This window comes from Lepus europaeus, chromosome 17, assembly GCF_033115175.1.
Source record: "Lepus europaeus isolate LE1 chromosome 17, mLepTim1.pri, whole genome shotgun sequence".
NCBI lineage: Eukaryota > Metazoa > Chordata > Mammalia > Lagomorpha > Leporidae > Lepus > Lepus europaeus.
Window position 1 is genome coordinate 9,603,594 of NC_084843.1, and position 19,366 is coordinate 9,622,959.

Sequence of the window (19,366 nt, forward strand, 5' to 3'; positions counted from 1 at the left end):
CTTGTGATGGCAAACCTCACATTTACATCATACTCAAAAAAAGATTTTGGAAGTGCTAAGAGATTGAGATTATTGCACTGCTTGGTGCAGTCTTAGACAATATTTTCTGACCTCTTGCTCTAAAAGACGAGAACCTCATTCTTCTTCCTAGCCTCTTTTCGCTGGACTCCACTTTTCTGTAAATTCCTGTGTTTAGGTCATGCAGATTTCTAAGAGTCACGTGTGGTATACTCTCCAGAGTTTAGTGCTCACCACCGTGAGCCGTGGGTGTCCTCCCAGAGGTCAATACCTTGATTTCTCAAATGCTAGGATTCTGTGTCACACAGCTTTCTCACAAAGTGTTCACTATTGCTCTACGCCCAGTGGCTTTTCATGTTTGAGATGTTGCATTTCTACCAAATGGTATCTAAGGTAGATAAAAACTTCCTGGAACACAGTTTGTTTGCTTCAGTCATTTGTCAAGGTGCCAATGTCTTCTGGAATTACATACTCCTTAGGAGAATCCTAGGTCAACAGCATCCTCCCCCTACGTCCTCCTTCTACCCACCTTACTCTTACAGGTGCTTTTGTTCTTGACCTTAATGCCTGAACAGTTATTTCTGTGTGTGTTTGAAGTTAGTAACGAGGATGTGTTTTCATTTCGAGCGTTGTTGTGGTGTGGTTATTTGTGTCGCTTGGGACACCTGCATCCCATGCCACAGTGCCTGGCTTTGAGCCCAGCTCTGCTCCCAGCGCCAGCTTCCAGCTGATGTGCAGCCTTGGAGGCATCAGACGATGGCTCAAGAACTTGGGTAGACTTGGACTGAATCCAGGCTCCTGGCTTCAGCCTGGCCCAGCCCTGGCTGTTGTAGGTGTCTGGAGAGTGAACCGGCGGAGGGAAGACTGATCAATCGATTGATTTTCTCTTTCTTTCTGCTCTTCAAGTAAAATGAAAATAAATTTCTCTCAAATGTTCTGTGTTCTTCCAGCCCGTGGGTTTGGGTCTTCATTCTGAGGTGTTCTCGCATGCTACATATCTAAGCGCGTCTTGATTCTCAGTTGCATTCTCCATTATGGGATTCCAATTATTTTTTTTTAAGATTTATTTTATTTATTTGAAAGAGTTACAGAGAGGTAGAGCCAGAGAGAGAGAGGGAGAGAGAGGACTTCCATCTGTTGGTTCACTCCCCAAATGACCACAATGACCAGAGCCGAACTGATCCAAAGCCAGGAGCCAGGAGCTTTTTCTGGGTCTCCCACATGGGTGCATGGGCCCAAGCATCTTCCACCGCCTTCCCAGGCCATAGCAGAGAGCTGGATCGGAAGAGGAGCAGCCGGGGTGTGAACCAGCATCCATATGGGAGGCCAGTGCCACAGGAGGAGGCTTAGCCCACTACACCCCAGTGCCGGCCCCAAGGCTTTGATTCTTTCTTTCTGGCAGTATCCAGAGTTTCCCACGCAGGTTCAGAGCAGGGCCAGCCAAGGGCTTGATGAAAATGTATACACACAGCAAGGGCACCTCCATCTCGGTTTCTGTGATTCCTTCCCTCAAATTTTAGGTTCCTGGGCCACCCGAGAGTCTATCTTCTAACACATCAAACCAATTACTCTGCGGCTTTCTGCTTGAGTTCTTGCCACTCTGCTCTGTATTGACTGGGGAGTGCCCCCAAGAAAAAGTTCTACGAAAGTCTCACCCAGTGCACCTGCCATCTGCAGGGGCCAAATCCCCTCCTGTTCTGCCTCCTCTTAGCTGGTCTCTAGTATCTTTAAATAGTTGGGTCACTTCCACTGATTTTGTCCTGAGTTCTCCCTGTACAAGCTGCTGCTGGGATTGAAGCCCGTTTGGACTTTAAGTCACGCCTGTTAGGCATCAGAGGCTCCTTGGTTCACTCTCCTCATTTTGTCTCCTTAGGCCCAAGTCTCATCTTTGCCTCACTTTGCTGGTGTAACGTGCTGTCTTAGGGTCTTTGCTTTTTGAAAAATTTGAATTTCCATTTGATACAGCCACTGAGAGGGCATCTTCCGTACTTGGATGCTCTTGACAAGAAAATCAGTCCTGCCTGGCCATGTGGTTGAGTCCTTTCTGGCTTCCTGTCCTCAAAAGTCGGTGCTCAGGGGATGACGCTGTGGGAGTGGAAAAGCTCCCGCCTGATACCCTGGTATCCCATTTGGCACCAGTTTGAGTCCTGGCTGCTCTGCTTCTGATCCAGCTGCCCGCTAATGGCCTGGGAAAAGCAGTAGAAGATGACCCAAGTGCTTCAGCCCCTGCACCCACCTAGGAGACCCAGATGAAGCTCCTGGCTCCTAGCTTTGGCCTTGGCCCAGCACTGATGGTTATGGCCACCTGGGGAGTGAAGCAGCAGATGGAAGATCTGTCTCTCCCTCTTTCTCTGTAACTCTGCCTTTCAAATAAATAAATAAATCTTTTTTTTTTTTTTCAAAAAAGTCATTGCTCAAAGTTGTGTTTTCAAGAGTTCCTACTTTTTAGAATAATTGTACCCATTTAGACTCCCTTTGTTGCAAACGGCACAAAGTCTGTCCCAAATTGCTTTAGCACAGACAGGAAACGTACTATCCTGAGTTTGTGTAAAAGTTTGTGGATGTGTCATTTCGCATGCCCAGGAGCCAGGAGCACAGACGATGCCCTCGGGACAGCAGCCCACCCTCCACCTCCCACGACCCTTTCTGTAGAGGGCGAGCTCCGTTCTCAGGGTGTTCTTGCCCAGCGGTGGCAGGATGGCCACCTGCGCCTCACTTTGGTGCAAGTGCTATTGCAGTAGGAGCAACTGGATCTCTCTGCAGGAGTCATTGGCCCTCGCTGGCTCGGATAGCAACATCACACGTCTGCAGACCGATCACCCTGCAGGGAGAATGTGGTGCTGCGTAGGGCTGCCAGGCTGAGACAGTGGCCTCCTCTGGTTGCCCGGCTGGAGCTGTCTCCACTGGGGCACCCGCGTTCATGGTGCAGGAGAAGTCCTGACACTGTGAAAGTGTCAGCAGAAGGAAGGTCATGGACCCTGGAAGGCGCTAGAACAACAAATGTTTGCTGTGGCAGACAAATGCACTGAGTGGTTAGTTTAGTCCAGGTGTCCTGGGTGCCATCAGCTTTTCTGCTCACTGGTTGAGCTTCAGGGCCGTAGGGCCCACCCTGGAGGAATCAGCCTGGGTCCCCTCTGCAGATACTCCGAGATACTCACAAGGTACTGGAGACCCCCGAGGCTCATTTGCCATGGACTGAACCATTCCAGGTTTATTTGCGATAAAATGTGTTTAAATTGTATAAAGTAAAAAAAAAAAAATTCTTATGAACATTATGACTAAACACCCATTTTAAACCATTTAATATCCCTGGTAAAAGGTACAGTGTTAGGGCATGTGGAGGCTACTAACAGTGGGCTCAGGTCATTCCTTAACTTGTCCTTGGTTCTTAAAAACAAAAGTGAGACTCGACTCTGGTGTGTCTGTTGCTGCAAAGCTTTTAATCCTTAAAGCGCTATGCAGGAGGGATGGCCTGAGAACCCTATCTGGAATTCGTTTTCAGTAAGCCAGACAAAACCAGAAAGGACTTCCCCAGGCTCCTCTGCTATAGAGCATGAAAAAGAATTATTCTGTGGCTCAAAGCAAAGCCAGTGTGGGTATATTCTGTCTTTTGGGCACTGAACTTTATTTATGGCCCCTGCTTCTTGTCACTTCTCAGGTTATCTGGGAAGCTTTCAGGCGAATGTGCAGGCTGCCTAGTTTCCCTCAAGCAAGCACCACTGTGTCCTAAGCCTGGGCTTTGGTGTCCTGGCAGATAAAGAGGTTATCATCGGGACAGTCTCACATCTCAGATGCCTCACCCCAGCGGGACGCACAGAGGCCAGGGCTCAATTTGATACTGTTAGGATTAAGAACCAGCATGGGGCCTTCCGAGGCATTTTTTCTTTAGTGTGTAACTCATATTTTCTGGGATATATCAAAATATTCTTTACACACACACACATAAATAAGATTTACTTACTTATTTTGGAAGTCAGAGTCAGAGAGAGGGAGACAGAGATCTTCTGTCTGCTGAATCACTCCTCAGGTGGCCACATCAGCCAGCACTGGGCCAGGCTGAAGTCAGGAGCCAGAGCTTCTTCCTGGTCTCCCACACGGGTGCAGAGGCCCAAGCACGTGGGCCATCCTTCCACTGCTTTCCCAGGCTCATTCTCAGTGGATCAGAGGTGGAGCAGCCAGGACTTGAACCGGCATCCATATGGGATGCCTGCACTGCAGGTGGCAGCTTAATCCGTTATGCTACAGCGCCAGCTCCACATTCTTAACTGCACACAGCCTCTACCCCAGAGGCCAGGAAGAAAACCGATGATGAATTCTTGCTTTCACAAGCCTTTGTGTGAGGGTCTCAGTGGGGGTAGGGGGTGGGGGCACCCTCAGAGTAGAGGAGGTGCCGACCTGGGAATGGCTCTGCGTGCTGTGACATTCTCGGTCTTCTGAATACTCGCTGTGCTCCATCTGATTTAAAAGATGAATCCCTAGCGCCGGGAAGAGCTAGGAACCTGGAGGAGGAAGACTTAAAGCACCCTCTTGCGAGCTGCCCAGAGCCGAGGGCTCGCACAAGCTTGCGGGTGACCGGGTCTGATGGCGTTGGCCCGCTGTGGTGGGAGACCCAGGGGTCAGCTGGGTCTCCGCATGGCTTCCACCTGAGGACTACACCATTCGGCACGTGAGCCACTTGTGTACAGGAAAACAAGTGGCACCTCTGGGTGGGGCAGCCGGCCCTGTGGGACTGCAAGGACCTGGCTCTCCTTAAGGTGAGGTTGCTTTGCCAAGGGCCATTGTTGCCGCCCTGGTGAAGACCCAGAGGCCACCGTGTCGTTGCAAGGTTGCCCAGCCTGCTGGTGACCTCCCCTGGGCCCTCACTCCCTCGGGAAGCAGCCCTGCCTCCTGTGCTTGTCCTGCAGGGTCCTGGCGTCTGAGCTGCTGCCCTCCAGCCTCAGCTTGGCCCTGCCCCTCCCCCGCACAGCTGCCCCTGGGAGAAGGGACCTGGCTCTCTCCCCTGCTCTTGCCCTGCTGACCCCTGTGCCTGGCACTATTTCCTTTCTCTCTCTCCTAGCCTCCTGCTTATCTTTAAGCTCCGTGAGCACCTCCAGGGGGTCTCCCTGACACACCCCTGCCTGAAATGTGAGCCCCTGGATGGCCTCCCAGAGCCATCTCGAGCCCCATCCTTGGGGCCACCTGTGCCTGACGTTACCCCCTGGATGCCCAGTAAACATTTGATGGATGGATCCAAGCGCAGCTACAGTCCCTCCCCAGGTGGGCCTGAGGGCTGGGAGTTGGGGGTAGGGGGAGGGTTGTGAGTTGCTTGTTTCCTTGTCAAAGCATTTTTTTTTTTTCTGAAAGCGACATCATTTCCGAATGTGGGGGTCTCTGGGTTTTAATACCCTCCAGTGCCTGTCATTTGACCGAGGCTGTCCCTGATCTGCGTCGGTCACAGCTATCAGAGAACGCCAGGCCCAAGGTGGAGCGGAGGAGGCAAAGGAAGGTGTTCCCAGTTTCCTCCGGGATCTGAACTACGCTTGGTTAGAAATAGTGTGGAACTGTTTCCTCCTAGTTCCATTTTTTTTCTTAGCACATCTTGTCTGGGGGAAGTGGGAGGTGAAGCTTGGAAAAGTGTCCCTTGAAATGTCTATTAACTGCAAATTGGTGTTCAAGGAAGACGCACGCCCCAAGCACTCACAGCTTGGTTATCACACATATGGGATGCATTTTACTTGAGTCGAAAAGTTTCTGAAGCAAAGAATCCCATAAATACACAAACTGCTTTATTTGGTTCTCCAACTCAATTCGAAAGTGCTACAGGGAGTTTAATATAGAAAACATTGGCGTCTGAAGACCGCACCTACATTTTTATTATTGTTGGCGTATTGATGGAAACATGCAGCGTACGTGATTGATTTACTTCCATGCTGTTTTGCTGAGCTCACGTTTAAGGCCTGATTTCGGTTCAAGGCTGAGTTGCATCTTTGGAATCTCACTGGCCAGATTTTTTACAGTGTCACATAGGTCCATTTGTACGGCTATTTCTGAAAGTAGCAGAACTGTTCTTGGAGTGCGCTTTTCATGGAGGAGGTGTGAAAACCAGTGCAGACGAGTGGATTCTCAGGGAGACTGTACCTGGGAGGTGCCTTTCGCTCCTCTCCCTGTGGCCTGTAGCATCGCCGCCTTCTCGGGATCGTGAACACCTGTGACTCTCTGATATCCTCGCAGCCACAGAATGCGCTACGCATCCCAGGATCTCGGAGCATCCCAGGTTGGGTTGGTAAACATGGGCTTGTGCGACGTTTGCATGCTGCTCACACACTTCGTGCTGTGTCTTTGCCAACACCAGAGCAAAATGCAGTCAGAGAGAAGATAAGATCCTGGCCAGCTGAGTGGAAAACACGTCATAAAATGAGCATCGCCCCACTCGGCCCAGATCTCTCTTCACCAGCTCTGAGCCACCTCTGACGTGACCCGAGGTCCCCAGGGGAAATGCCTTGGACTCACGTCAAGTGAAGAAAGTGTTCCAGCAGAGTTGGGTCCGGAGGAGCCCTGGTATTGAAAGAAGCCCTTTGACTTGGGACTCGGGCATCGGCTTAATGCCCAGCCGGTTCCTTGCCCGTCTTGCAGCACAGTCCACCCAGGCTGCAGGGTCCAGAGACCATGTAACCCCAGCAGTTTCCCTCATGGGTCCTTGAGAGTGAGCAGCGTATCCGAGGGGCTGGGCCACCCCTTCTGAGCTTCAAGCTGTTGTCAGCTTGGGGGGTTATTAGGTGACACTGAGTGCTGAGCAAATAGATGGCCTGCGGGAAGGAAGGATCCCCTTCCACGCCCGCGGGCAGTATATTCGTCCATTTTCCATTGCTAAAACATAGCCTCTGAGGCCGGATAGCTGATAAAGAAAAGAGATTTATTGTAAGTCCAAAACACATGGCATCAAGTATCCTCTGATCTGGTGAGGGACCCCACAGTGGATGGCTTCATGGCAAGGTGCAAGAGAGAGAATCACCTGCCAAGGTGGGTGATCTTCTATAACCATTCCTTGTGATAACTAATGGGGGGGGGGGGGCGGCACTGTGGCACAATGGGTCAAGCCTCCACCTGTGATGCTAATGTCCCATATATGTTCCAGTTCGTGTCCCGGCTGCTCCACTTCCTATCCAGCTGCCTGCTACTGTGCCTGGGAAAGCAGCGGAAGATGGCCCGCATGACAGACCCAGACGAAGCTCCTGGCTTTGACTTGGCCCAGCCTTGGCCGTTGCGGCCATTAATGCAGTGAATCAGTAGATGGAAGATTCTCTCCCCCGCCCCTTCCCCCTCCCTCCCTCTCTGCCTCTCTGCCTTTCAAATAAATAATTAATCTTAGAAAGAAAGCGAGCCAGCTAACCAGAGTCCCCTGAGAAGCACCCCAGTCTTTTCAGAGGGCAGCACCCTGGTGGCCTCCCACCCCACCTCTTAGGGGTCTGCAACCTCCCCCTCGCCACTCCGGGGACCAAGCCTCCAGTGCGTGAACCCTCGGGGACTCACTCGAACCACGTTGAGACCACAGCAGGGAGCCCTCCTGGGGGAGAAGCAGCTGCCCTGGGTGTCGGGTTCTAAGCAGCAGCAGCACTAAGAGCAAAGTCTCCTGCTTTAAAATGTCCCCTGAGCGCTCCGACGGGTGCCGTGTTGGCGTTGATGTTCATGGACACCGGTCTTTCCATGTGTCCCACACTCCATCTCCGCCCTACAGTTGGAGCTGATGGTTGTTGAACACCACACGAAGCAGCTGACGTGCTGTGGGGAAGAATACGTCAGAGAGACTCGCCCTGTTCACATGTGTGCAGGCGTCAAGGCAGGCACTGAGACAGAATTGTCTGTACTTCTCCAATTGTTCTGTTTCCTCTCCCAGCTCCCCAGCCTCACGCCCATTCCCTCTGTGCTTGCCCATTATTGAATGTGGGATGGCGTCACTGTATCGTAAACCAACCAGGAGACTTTTGTGATAGTGGGAAAATGATCTGTTTCACTTATTTCCAGATGTCTTTTGTTTCCTATACATATTTGCGAAATAAAGTATTTAGAAAGCGATGACACGAGAAAACAAAGCAGTAATGACAGAGGTGCTGAGACGCGTCAGGTAGCGAGTGAGGGACTCCGTGAAGTTGACACGGATCCAGGACAGCTTCCTGAGCGGTGGAATCTGTGCTGGTCCTTCCAGTGGGGTCGAGTGATGCAGGGGGATAGGATCTGGAAGATGCAGAGACTGGACAGGTGGCCGCAGGAAGTACTGCGTGGTCCTGGACATCTGAGTAGACGCCTTAGCTACAAAGGCTAGGAGAGAAGAGGAGAAACAGCGCGCGGTTCATCCAAAAGTTTGAAGTAAAATTCTACCTCTAGACTTTCTCTTCCCTTTCTGTGATGTTACTATTCCACACACACACACACACACACACACACCCTTTCTGATTTCCTACTATGCTTCTGTTTCTGGAATTTACCTTGGGTTAGACACCTATTGGCGCCATGTCCCTGGGTGGGATCTGGAGTGGTACTCAGCCAGCTAATACCCAAGATTGGGTTTCCTGGGGACTGTTGTGAACTGAGATCACCATCTCTGTGAACTGTGGTGAAAAGGGTTGGAGAAAAAAAAAGTACTTCAAAATATATAAGGCCATGGGGCCGGCGCTGTGGCATAGCAGGTTAACTCCCTGGCCTGAAGCACCAGCATCCCATGTGGGCACCGGTTTGAGACCCGGCTGCTCCATTTCCAATCCAGCTCTCTGCTATGGCCTGGGAAAGCAGTAGAAGATGGCCCAAGTCCTTGGGCCCCTGCACCCACGTGGGAGACCTGGAAGAAGCTCCTGGCTCCTGGCTTCAGATCGGTGCAGCTCTAGCCATTGCAGCCAACTGGGAAGTAAATTTTTGAAAAAAAAAAAATATATACGGGGCCAAACCAAAGTGAATGTGGTGTCTACATATTGCTCTTCGAATTACTGTTTATGGGGAAAATGATGTTTTTGTAAAAAAGAAAAATACTCAGATGAAGGACTTGATTTGGGCCCATGGAATAATTCATTTCCTGGAGACAGCTTAGTTATCAAGAAAGTGTGAACTGGGGGGGATGCAGTCAAGCTCTGCACATGCTCAGGGTTGTAATGATAGAGCACACGCAGCCACAGCACCGCATTTCCCGCATTGCTATGCAAATCGCCGCTGCCGCTAAATTAATAGTTGTCATTTGTTGTGTTTCCTGACTCCTCTTTCCCTTTCATTTTGATATCAGAGATTAAGCAAAAAGGCATACTTCTAGTATCAGTCAACTTTTGACGGCATGTGTTTTCACTGTTTTTGGCCAAGCTCTAGTTCATTGACACAGACTTAATGAAAAGAAATGATAGTACTATTAAAAAAAAATAATTAGGGACTTAAAATAGCAGGGCACGTTCTTAACCACTGTGGTTACGCTGGAGACGGGTTATGATTAGAACCTTACGTGTAACTGCGAATTATCTTTCTGCTGCTGGGGGAGGATCACACGTTGATTCTGGAAGATGCTTTTCCATTTTAAAATTGTTTGGGGCTGGAGATGAAATTAAAGGTAATTTTGCTGTGGCATGCACTAATAAGCTAGTTGAGCGGCTCATCGGTGATTCCCAAGGTGGGTGGGGAGGCTGAACTGCGCATCAGCGCCAGCAGGGGGTGTTTTCAATGCACACCCTTCCCCTGGAGAAATGACCTAAAGACAGCGCAAGGGGGGAGTGGTCTCCCTACTTCTTGCTAGTGTGGACTTCTGCAACGTTGGATAACATTCTGTAGCCATTTAGGGGATAGATGAGGGTTGAGAATCGCTGGCTTGAGTTAACTTTGCAGCTGTGACTTAACCCTCAAGTCTTGTAAGATCAGCTACTGGTCATTGAACATTGTTCCTGTATGGCAGGTACTTTCCTAGGTGCTCACATGCATGGTGCCCAATCTAAGTGTAGCCCTTACTGTCCAGCTGCGGGAGTCGGGGCTCAGCAGTTTACGTGGTCCAGAGCCACGTGCAGGGGGAAGTGCGGTGAAGTCAGACTAAATGGACAGGCCCCTGTTGATTTACACTGGGTCACGGTCCTGTGACGTTAAGTTCCAGGCCTCAGGCCAGCATAAGACCCACCGGAGAAGAGCGGATGTCTCAGTCTAGGGTGTCTGACTGGAAAAGGCTCAAATCCCAGACCAAGGCAGTGGGTGGGGCGATTCCCTCCTGATGACCCAAGGATCCTGCTTTTTGCTCTATTCAGGCCTTTGTTATGGGTGAAGCCCACTCTCTTAAGGGAGGTTGACCACCAAGTCAGATGTTCATCTCATCCAAAACCAACTTTGCAGATACACCCTGTTAATGTGTGAACAAATAACTGGGCACCCTGTGGCCCAGGCAAGTTGGTCTGTAAAATTCACCACCACCACGTTGTCAGGAGAGCTGAGTGATGCGACAGACAGATGACTCTTGGTCGTATGTCTGGACCAAGCCCTGCCTCGCTGTCAGTTTCTGGCCTTTTCAGTTAGGCAAGCCATTCAACCTCCAGCTCCTGCCCCCTGTTTTGGGAGAAAGAAGGAAGAGTTCCTATCCATATGAACCCTTGGCCATCCAGTGTCCCCACATCTTTACGTGGTCCCGGTCAAATCGGTGAAGGAGGGAGCGTGCTGAAAGTGTTGCAGTGGCGGGAAGCTGTTGTGGCCCCTCCCCCATGGTGTGTGCCTGTTGGGGTGGGGTCCGTGGTGGAGTCCGCAGGGCGCACGCTGTTCCTGGGCTCCTCACACAACAGCGCTGGTGTGCACCTTGCAGCTGAAACACTTTCAATATGTTGGTAATCATTCAGTAATTTTAAATTTCTACAGAGGTCTAGTTTTTTAAAACTTTGGATTTTTTATTATTATTTTTAAGATTTCAAGTAATGCACTTAATAGAGCAAACTAGCTCTATGGTCTCGTCCACACCGTTTAAAAGTTAGCCTGTTTTTTTTTTTTTCTGCCAAGTTCTTTAGAATAAATCCTCAACAGCAAAAATTGGGTCCTGAATGCCTCTGTGTTCCCAGGGTCCCTGCATTCATAAAGCGTTGCTCAGTTCCCTGTTCATGTACTCTTTATGAAATGGAAATGAGACCAAAAAGGCATGGATTCTGACGGCTTGCCAAGGCGCTTTGTGCTCCTTTGGATGTGTCTATGTGTGTTGGTTCTGCATTCATGCAGAAATGCTTAGTACTAAAAACAAGAGGAACCCCCCAAACAATTGATGCAGAAGCCTATCTCTTAGTAAAACAATACACCTCATCTATAGCCAAAGGCTTCTCTTTCTGTTATAAAGGCCAGGATGGTACTTCTGCTCTTCTGCTTGTTCGTATAAAACTGGGCACTGCTTAAAGTGGGTGGATCTGCCACACCTGTCTGTCTGATGGGTCCTTGGAATACAGAAACACTCAAGTTATCCAGGTTTGCAAAGCTATCAAGGCACTGGGAACAAGCCTTTGCCTCGGATTGCATCATTCATAAAATGGGACGGTTGATATTTTTCTGGCCTACTTTTAGGGAAGTTTTGAGAATAAGTGGAAGAAAGAGGTATGGAGAAACATACAAAAAATAGTCTCCAAGGAGGTTATTCCATGTGGTCTTTGTAATATGGGATTGGGTGCTTTTTAATGGGGCTGAGTGAGGAGTAGCTTTTTAAACAGGCATTGGTCTGACGTCTCTTCCATGGCCCCAGTGTAGGTGACAGTCACAACCCATAGGGCAACCCTGACTCCTAAAGCCTCTGAACAAATTTGCAGCCCTCCACGAACGTGTTCCTTCGACTAGGAATGGGACAGCAACAGCAGTGGCTCCCTGTGCCTGGGGTGTGGCCAGGACAGGGAGGGAGAGGGACCCCCGCACCCAGCCCTCCACATCTTCACCCCTTGCTCCCTTCGTAAAACCGATGAGATTGCAGTGAGTGAAAACAGGTCGTTAGTGGCCGACTTGAATTCTGCTGTGATTTTTTGTGTGTGCCTTAAAAACGTTGACAGCATAGCTGCTTAAACTCTTACTGGAAATCGCTACTTGCGGTACAGCTGACTGAGGAATCTGACCCAGCACCGCGGAGGGGAATAGCTGCCATAGGGCGCTCGGTAGAGCGGTTTGGTTGGAGAGATCAAACCCCCATGTGTAGAGTCGCCTGCTCCTTTAAGAGACCCAGTGTCCCTGGAGTTTCAGCGGGAACCTCCACTTCTATGATGTGGGTGCAGTGCTGGGAACAGGGGCAGCATCTGGAAACACCCAGCCTGCAGGTGCTCAGGGAATGGAAGTTAACCTTACCATGTGCAGTGAGCTGGGCTCCGTAACCCCAAACGCATCTCTGAGCACCAAGTGTGCGTCGTGCACCCTGCCTGCCTGTCAAGGCACAGTGGAAAAGTTTTAGGCACAGCCATGGCCTCCGTATGGAAGGGGAAGACAGATCCATGCTAAGGAATCCCACTTTGGCTGAGTGCGGATCGAAGCCGCATGCAAGGGACACAGAAGGTCCCATGAGAGTGGGACTGGCAGGGGAGGGCAGCCAGTGTTTGCACTGAGCCAAAGTGGACACTGTTGTGCGGCTTTGTAGTCTGGAAAGAAAGAAACACACAGTCCTTGCCTTCTACCTTCACACACAAAACTGTACAGAGAGAGTTGTGTTTGTTTTGTTTTGTTTTTTGTAAATCAGGTTTGGCTGCTGGGAACACAAAGCCATTTCTTGGTGCCTTCCAAGGGAGCAAAAGAAAATTACAAGGGTGTGAGCTGTAGTGATTACAAAGAAGCTGAGACATGAGCCTCTATCAAATGCATATGTTCCCTGGCTAGATAGAATCCGTTTCAGCCTCTATTGCACAAACGCTACCAGGCGGCAGTGGTGTAGACAGGGCATGCCAGCGGGCAGCTGGCGGGAGGGCCGCCACAGAGCTCGGCTCCTTTCTTCCATTAATAGTTGGTGCCCGAATAAAAGGACTAACTTTCTTTCCTTGTGTCTGTGACAATGAAGTGAGTGACTCAAGGGCTCCCCTCCTGGGTGCTGCCCGCCCACTGGAGGGTGGCATTCTCTCGCCTTTTATTGTCTGCCTGGGCTTGGCCGAGACCTGGGAGCCCTGGAGCCAGCCTGGAGCGTTGGTTTTTGAGTGGCTGCCTCAGGCGCAGGCTGTATTTGGAAAGAAGCCAGCCCCTGTCTTTCCTCCAAGGCTGGGGAAGACCTTCTGCCATCGCAGCCCCCCATGGATGAAAAGCCTGGAACCCTGGCTCGCAGGCAGCACTGAGCTGAGGGGTACTTGCTGGTGTCTGGTCCAGACATCACGATGTTTGTGCAAGCTGTTCACTCAGGCGCTGCGTGGTGAATGAGCCAACGCCAACACAATCGGACGGTCTCAGCCCTGGAACTGGGTCAGGGCTGGCCAACCCCGAAGGTGGACAAGCAACATGGGGACAAATAAAAACATGAGCTGTATGGCAGCCCCATACCCATCTCACTCAGCCACTAAGGGAAAAGGACTTGCATGGTGTCAGTGCCAAGTCTGTGGTAACATTCTAGAAGCTTTCTGTGAGTTGTTGGATCTGAGTCCCCTCACAACAGAGAAAGTTGGTATTATTATTCTTGTTCCTACTTTGCAGCGGAAGCGACATTCATAGGTTAGGAAAGTTGCTGAGGGTCATAGCGTTAATGAGAGTAGCAGTGGAGAAGCAGGGGCCAAGTGCAACCTTGCCAGACTGACATCATTTTTGCGTGCACTTCTGCAGGCCAAGGGCCAGGTTTGTTCGTCGAGGTTCTTCTGTGTTTAGCCCAGTGTCAGCGCTCCATGAGTATTTGGGAAGTCTCCCACCAAAGAGCTGTGCGTGTGGGTGTGATCTTACATCAAGTGTAGTGCAGACGGGGCACCAGGACTCTCTGGGTGGGGATGCTGGAATCCAGTAGATGAGATGTCCACAAGCAGTTTTTGATCTTCTGCTCTAGGGAGGTACCATGTTGACAGCCCCAGTGCGAGCTGAGCAGGGCCCCTGGTGCAAAGGCCCCGTTCACATTGGAGGTGCCTAGAATACACGGACGGAGGAGAGTCCTCCCCAGCAGGTCCCTCTACGAAACTCAGAGCGTTGCTGCCCTTAGCAACTGTCCCTGTTCCAGCTCTCGGCCAGGTGTCCTGGGAAGGGCAGACGCTGTGGTTTAGGGTAAATCGGCTCTCTTGCTTCGGGGTGTGGAAGCTGGGGTCCAGGTGATTGCAGTGGCTTACGTTAGAGCACCCTGATCCAGAGCTACCTCCTGCACCCCCAGATCTGTGGTCCATCCTTCCCTGCTGACACTCAAGCGCAAGGTGCCCTCTTGGCAAGACCCAGCCTCCCGAGGCCTCGTGATGACCGAGGTCTTTCAGCAGAACACTCAAGTTCCCTGACCACAGTGGCCATTAACCAATCTGCCGAGGACTCGCTCCATGCCAGGACCGCTCAAGGTGCCTTCCAAACTTATCTCACCTAATCCTGGCAGAAACACTGTAGGAGAAGCACTATGAGCTATCACCATTTTGCAAAAGGAGAAAACGAATGCTCAGGGACTTGCCCCTGGTGGATCCAAGTGAGGTTCTGTGTCAGGAGGTTCTCCAGTCTCTAAGGGCTGCTTCTCTCTAAATGTGGCAACAGATGCTACAGTGATGCGGCCACCTTTTCTGGCAGTCTTGCATCTCTCCTGGTTACAATGTACCCTTTTTACTCTTGGGAAGCAAGCTTGGAAGAGGGTGGGACCAGAGATCCTGTTTGTTATTTAAGCAACAGTTTTAGTGATGACTTCAATATGAACCTTATCAGTGTCAAACCAGAGTTTACCAACACTTTACTCACTTATAAACAGGCTCCCAGACACTTACTCTGGTGCTTACACAAAGAAACACATGTAAACATGTCAAAGCATTTCTGGTGGGCAATTAATTTCTTTCCTTTGGGAAAATATTCCATTGATGATAATAATGAGGCAATGCATACTTTGGAGATAAATAATTATCAAAACAGGGAGCTTTGGTCTCGTTGAGAAATGTTCAGTGCTTAGCAATTGTCCTTTAATGTCTGCATACTTAAGAGATCTGTTTTTCAGCATCTCCATGAGGAGTGTGCTCAGGAATTTGAGAAGGAAGAAAGGGGACCCAGCATGAGGCTTTGGGGTTTATTTGGAAATGCCGTAACATCTGGGGAACTGGAGATGTATTTTTAAAGTTCTTTGATTTTTGTATTGGACCACACCACGCTTCCTACCTGTCTCTCTGGCCACTTGCAGCTACCTGTCTTGATCTTTCTAGTTTCTCTCTCTTTCCTCCCTCTCCCCTTTCTGAGCAGGAAACGTCGACTGGGAAGGAGGCTGGTTCTGAGGGAGAGAGCACAGTTTGGGGGGTTTTGGGACGTCGTGCTGTCAACAGATGTGGCATTCCCATCTGAGCATCCTCCCTGTCTGCCCCTGTCCCCTTGCAGGAGGGAGCCCTGTGTCATTTGGCTTCTGCTTCTCCCACTACATTGAGACAATGCCATTCCTCGGTGGAATGCCACACAGCATTTTGGATACATGTTTCAAGAATGACGCCAACAAGTTCAAATCCGTGACTATCGACTGTAAGGGTACAAACGGATCATCCTCTTTAAAAACCTTCTCTCTCTGGTTTCCCAAGGAAAGCCATTCAGATGGTTACTGATTTGCTCTTGCCTCTTGAAGCACGCCCATGGGACTCGATTTGGCCAATGAGATGTGAGTGGCAGAGCAAAACGCAGCAGCATGATCGGCAGCCATCTCTTCATCCCTCCGTGATGGCGAGAGGTGGCATTTTAGCAAATGACAACTCCATCCGCTGGGTGATGTATGTAGGCTCGGATGGGCCTGGATGTCCCTCTGCGAGAATCCCCTCCCGGGTGAGAGGTGCCTGTGCGGTTCCTTTCCATTCGAGACTCCCAGCCCCTGTGAACTTCTAAGCAGGAAGTGATCTTTGAGATCCTGCCACATGGTGCCTCCTCAGCACGGTTTCTGACTTAACGCCCAGTGATCCTGGTGCAGATTTCTCTCTGCCTCTTACTAATCAGGCAAGCTGTATTAATCCAATCATTTCCTGAAAGTCTGAAGGAGAGGAGGCAGTGGTGATAACCTCAGCCTATTTCACCTCAGCTGTGTGCATTCTCAAAGTGGAAGCAAGGCAGTGCTGTGGACGAGTGGTCAAGCGGTCGAGCGGTCAAGCGGTCGAGCGCTCTGGACGTGGTTGGCGGTGCCGCCGCTGGCTTGTGATTCCTGACTGTGAAGTCGTTCTCAGGCCAGCCCCTGCCTGGCTGTGGGGATGGGTGGTCCAAGCGTTGGGTAGATGGTGCACGACTTCTGGCCAGGTCAAGGGTGATGACATCCCACCGGGTAGAAGAACCTGTTCCTGAACTTGAGGATGAGAGGTTACGCACCTGCCATGAATGGTGCAACACGCGGACAGGCTTCCTTTTCTAGGCAGGAGCTGTTCGTCTTCCCCTCCATGCACAAAGCACCCAGAAAACTTCACTGAAGCTTTGTAAAATGACACTGAAGGAAACATGGAGGCTGCCCAATCTGGGGATGCTCTTGACCCCTTTTGCTAAGTTGGCCCAGTGTTTCCTCTTTGTCTAGACTCCAGCGCCAGGAATCTATCACTCGGGCTACTTCTGGTCAGTGCGGGGGGCAAGGAAGAATTTGCCAGCTTCCAAAGATCTGTCTTTCCTAGCAGATAGATTCCCTTTCTTGGACCTATCTCTGCAACTGTCTATTTAAATCAATCTTTCGGAGCAGGCGGGGAGCAAAGCCTGGCCTTTTAATTGTCATGTGCATTTTTCTTTTACATGTAACATCCTTTCAGTTTTCGTGCACTTGGCATTGCACGTGCAGAGTCACCCAGTTCTCCCCTTGACTGCCTCTTCCCTCCGTTCTGCCCCGCGCCCCCGTCTCTGCACTCCTGCTCCCGCCCTCGCCACCCTTCTCTGCTGATCTCGGCTTTGAGGAGGCTGTCTGCTGGACATCTCCCAAAGCAGGACACGGTGGCAAGTCCCACAGATAGAACAGGCTTCTCTGCAGGCTGTCCGTTTGAACAAGCTCCACTAGGACAGGTTGCCTGGCGAGCAGGGGCCAGGGTGCTGGGCTGTAGCGGACTCCCTCCCACATTGGCCACAGCACAGGGAGAGACCCCGGCCCTGCCCGGAGCGGCCCCCCACCCAGCCCAGGAGTTCAGCTTATCTTGAAGAAGATTAGAGGACCTCTGGCTAGGGCTGGCTGGCTTTCTGTGCCAAGAGGCCTGGCAGATCAAAGTCCACGTTACTTCACATGGCCAGCGGCTTATCTCCTGCCTGTCCTATGTCCACTGACCTCTCAATTAAGGTTTTAACAACAATTTCTCTTTGGAGAGGAAAACACTCCGAGGCTGGCGGACAGTTTACACTGCCAGACCTCCGGCTCTGACCCCGCTGACTGTGCGGCCCGGCGTGACAGCTCGCCATGCAATTAGGCGACCGTTTTCCATTCCCTTATAATCAAAAAAATGTGATTTTTTTTTAAACCAAACATATCTCCAAGTGTCCCGAAGCGTTCTCTTTTTCAGATCTAATGAGGTGACAGTGGAATTCGTTAGAGGAATATGACTTTATCAACTCTAATGCTAACACTCCTCCCGAATCCAGAGGGCTGTGGCTTGTCCAAGGAGACACTGATAAACCAGAGCTCTGAGTGATGGATGCGGCCTTGCACATTCTTCTGCTCTCTGGGAGGCTGCCCCTCACCCCTGCACCATCGCAGCCTCACTGGAGTTCCATTCAACACATGGCCTGCTAGTTTGTGAGTTTTGCGTTGATTAAAGTGAATGCAAAAAAATTGTTTTGTGCCCTAGCACTGGAAAATCCCCTGAAAGATGTGGCTTCTTCAGACAGATGTACCAAAGCAGTGGATTATGAATACATCATTTTTTTTTAAAGTAGGAGATGCATTCTTTCACTGAATGTCTGTGCCAGTTACCCTGGAAGATACCATAGACGTACACAGCCTGTCTCTCCTCTTGAGAAGCTTGCGCTGTAATTAGGGAGATAGCGATACTAGGAGAGTGATTAATTAAGTGTTAGACTATTGCAGTAGACCACAGCTCAGGCTCTGAGTCAGAGGGACCTGGGTTCTAATCCCAGTTTTGCTCATCATTGTCCATGCACTTTCGGAAGGTGTGGAAGTTCCTGAATCCCAGTCTCTCTGTGATCTTGGGAGAAGAATCCTCGCCCTGGGTCACAGGGCTGTCGTGGGGATCAAGTGGCGTAATGAATTCAAGTGCGCAGCTCAGGGGATCACATGGAGCTCATCCCCAGTGAATGCCCAGTGCTACTGTTTTAAGCATTGTCAAGAAGATTCTGGAAGGTGTGTTGTAAAAGAATTCCCCGAGGAGAGGTGGGCAGCGGGGCAGCAGGAACACAGGCTGAGCACAGAGGAGCCGCTTGCTGGCCGTTTGTTGGAGGCCACTCGCGGAGTCGCTCGTTCCTTCTTCGCTTGCACAACTTGCTGAGAGTGAGGGCGCCACGGAGCTGGCTGCTGTATTTGTTACAGACCGGGGTCAGTTGTCATGTCCATCGCAAAATCCATGCGTCATGGGTCTGAAGCTTGGAATTTCAAATGACATGGGGCTTACACTCTACTTAAGGCTTCTGATTTAAGACCGACTCAGAAAGCAAGAGTTCATGAGCCCCGCACGGCAAGCTGACACCGCGGCGGGCTCTGTGGCATCAGTCACCTTTGAAAAGGACTTCTCAATCTGGCTTTGCACAACCTTGTCAGTGACAAATAGCTTTAAACAAAGAATTATAAAACATCAACACTTCGAAGAAGTAAGTAACCAGCCACACTTGTGTCCCCGTGGAAGAATGACTGGCGTCTCGGGAGAGTTCCACGCTCAAGCATTTGAGTGAAGTCTTTTTGCAGTGGCTGCCTCGGGAAAAGGCAGTGCAGGCAGAGGAAGTCGGAGCATCTTGACCTTCATGGCCTCCAGAGGTATAGATCTACTTCACGTATGCTTTACATGGGCTCTTAAAGACAAACACGCATTAGACACAGCGTCGGTCAGACTTTCGTCTCTCGGCTCGTCTCTCGGCTTGTGCATCCAAGATGTACTACGACTAAATACACATGTGTTTGTAGATCGATGCTAAGGCATTGTATTTGAAAACAACAAGATCAGATCCCATAGGAAATATCTCATAGACAGGATCAGCAAAGGGTTTTCAATTTTTTGTGCAAAAACAAAAAATTGCTCTAATTTCAACTTGAAACATGAAAATGCTCAGAAAATTTCCTGAGGAAGCCTGAGTCTGAACCCCCTCCAGGAAATGCTTGGTCTCTCTGTCTCTC